Below are 3,070 nucleotides of genomic sequence, written 5' to 3' on the forward strand. Positions count from 1 at the left end.
TATTTATTTATTTATTTATTTATTTATTTATTTATTTATTTATTTATATTTTATTATATTATGTTAATCACCATACATTACATCATTATTCCTTTACTCATTTTCCCACTTGCAAAGTATGCATTGATATTTATGAACAAAATAGACTCATGTAAAACACAGATGACTTTTAGTGAATGTATGGCTTCTGGGACCAAAGAAATGTATTTATAGAAATATAACCTCAGATGTTAAAGGACTACCAACTTAAGAAATCATCTAGAATTTATTTTTTTGTACCATTCCATCTAGGTTATGAAAGAAGTCACAATTTTGTTGAGTCTGTAAAAAATTCTTACCATGTATTTCTATCGGGTCTGTTTTTGTAATGGAAAAAAACTCCTTTACTGATATTAGCCTATGAATTACGGTGAAAAATTCTGATCATAATTTCTAAGATTTTTACTTGTGTTAAGGCAACTGTATTCTGTAAAGTGTTTGACATTGTATACAAATGTTCGTATATGTACATAACTTAATTATAGGGGGTAGGCTCTGTAGCTTTTGTCAGATTCTCAGAGAGATCTGTTTTTCCCAAAATGTTAAGAACCGCAATGATATACTCTTTGTTCTATATTATATCTGGAAATTATTAGTAAAAAAGAAAAATTTCTCAGAGAAAATGTCAAATGAATACCTTACGCCAAAAAAACCCATGTTTTTGTTTTTGAAATTTACACTACACAGAAATGCAAGCTCTCTTGATGCTGACCCTACAAGGGCATTTCTATTTGTATCTGAATAGATTCATTTCCAAAATTGGAGAGTAGCCCATCTTCCATTACCATGTAGCCCACAACATGCTTGAGATTGCTAATTAGGGTGCAAATTGTGGTGGTATTTCTGGTGACCTGGACATGTGTTCAATAGAAACAGAAATGAGCCCCTCAACTCATTTCACATAGGCCAGAAAACATCTGCCAGATGGTTATAGCTTTCGGTACCTATTAAACTGGATCACATTTGAACAAATGACTTAGATATATAGTGTTTGAAAGCTTATTCTGAATTTTCTAACATATCCATGGAGATTAGTCTTAATGAAAAACTACATTAATTTACCTCATGTATTGTGACTAGCCAAAATGGATAATTCCTTCTCACTTTTGCCAAAGTCAGCCCCAAAATGCCTTTATCCACTTTCATATAATGTTAACAAAACATCTGGGAGATTTATTGAGATAAGGATATCTATTAGGACATCAAAATTAATTTCAATTCCCTGAGGTATCTTATTTTAATTAACAAAACCATGATCCTGTTCTATTAATTAGTATGCTGAAGGAATAAGTTTGAGATGAATTTAATTCTAGTAAAGCATTTATCTTCTAAAGTAATAAGAAGAGCATTAACCATCTCAATCTAATTTGTTTTATATTTTTAATAACAGTCTTGAAATTCTATCCAGAAGAATAATATAACTAATATTCATTATTTTCAATTTAAAGCTCCATTTTGGGTGTGCATATTTCTTACAAGCCTCATTATTAGTGGTACCAGAGTTCTAACATTGTATCATTTAAAGATTATTAATGTGAGCACAAGTTCATTTAATAGGTTATATTATTAAACTCTCTGTTGAGTGTAAACCTCACATTTATTTTACTCCTACTGTTTTTCCTCACTAACTTATGAAAGTGTCTGAATATGCTGAGTACAACTAGGAACAAAACACATAGAATTTGTAAATAACTCCCTGTTCTGCCCAAACATATAATTTCTGTGTAATCATATATTTTACTCTAGATTCCTATTATTGATATATCCTTGTATTTTAAATACAGCTAAAACATTTTGGACAAAATTAAATTAACAGATTAGATTAATAGTACATCTAGTACCATATTAAGATTACTACTATAATGGAGCATGCTGAACAATTTTAAACTTTGTCTCATGTCAAGCCACAAATGATGGCTTCAGGTGGTATAAGATTAGGGGAACTGGATTGTAAAACCCTAAATGGCATCCTTCTGAAACTCCTCATAGAACTTTTTCACTTACATATCCGTTTTGTTGCAAACAGGCTTGTATTTGAAGGCATCCTAGAATGGTTTTCAAATAGAACACTGGAAAATAGAGTGTATGTACTTAATATCAGAATACAAGAAAAAACCCCAATATTTTGTATATGGTCGCTGTTTTTCAATCTTTCATACTTAAAACCTAAACCATAAAGAATCAGATAATAAATATTTTAGGCTTTGTGGGCCAAGAGGCAAAATTGAGAATCTTATGGAAGTCAGTATACAGCAAGGGAGGAAACAAAATTACACAAAGTTTATTGATGACATTCAAAACATAATAATTGAAGAAAATTTTTGACAATAAAAGTCTACTAATGAGAATGGAATTCTTCTTTAGAAATAATACTTTGCTTAATTGGGATTCAAATTAGTGTTTCCTATCATCAAAATTAATTGCAAGTGTTTATATGTCAATGCTGATCCATAATGAGATATTATGTATTTCATCTTTGAAAATGTCTTTTCACAGAGATAGGTCTGCCAAGTATTGGTATTAACCCATGAACATATGGAGGACACTTACAGAATCCTGTTAGATTCTTCTCTAGATATTTGCCTCTTAGCATGTCATTGCATTTGATTATTCATTTCCAGTTGAAGGTTGAGGGGAAGCTCCTCACTTACGCAGCTAAATGAACTTTGAGATATGGAAATTTACTTTGAACTTGGACTATTGGAACTTCATTTGAGCTTGAAATGTATATCTTCTGCAAAACTGTGGTAATGTAGGTATTTATTTTTATCTTAACTTCTGGCAATCTATGAAGTATATAAAGCAGCTTGGCATTACTTGTGATTCAAACAATATTAGTTGTCATCAAAATGACTTTCATGCAGTATAAGTTCTGCATGTAAGTACTGTTATTAGTACTTATAATTTTGCCTTGTAATTTTAGGTCACATTAATGAAATATTATCAAGTCTATAGCAAAAAGTTATTTCCAGCTCCATTCAGCATTCAAACATAGTGGTTGAGGGTGGTTCTTCTTTTTCTTAAAGATTTT

This window comes from Mirounga leonina, unplaced genomic scaffold (genome assembly GCF_011800145.1).
Source record: "Mirounga leonina isolate KUSES-001 unplaced genomic scaffold, KU_Mleo_1.0 Mir_115, whole genome shotgun sequence".
In the NCBI taxonomy this organism is placed as follows: Eukaryota; Metazoa; Chordata; class Mammalia; order Carnivora; family Phocidae; genus Mirounga; species Mirounga leonina.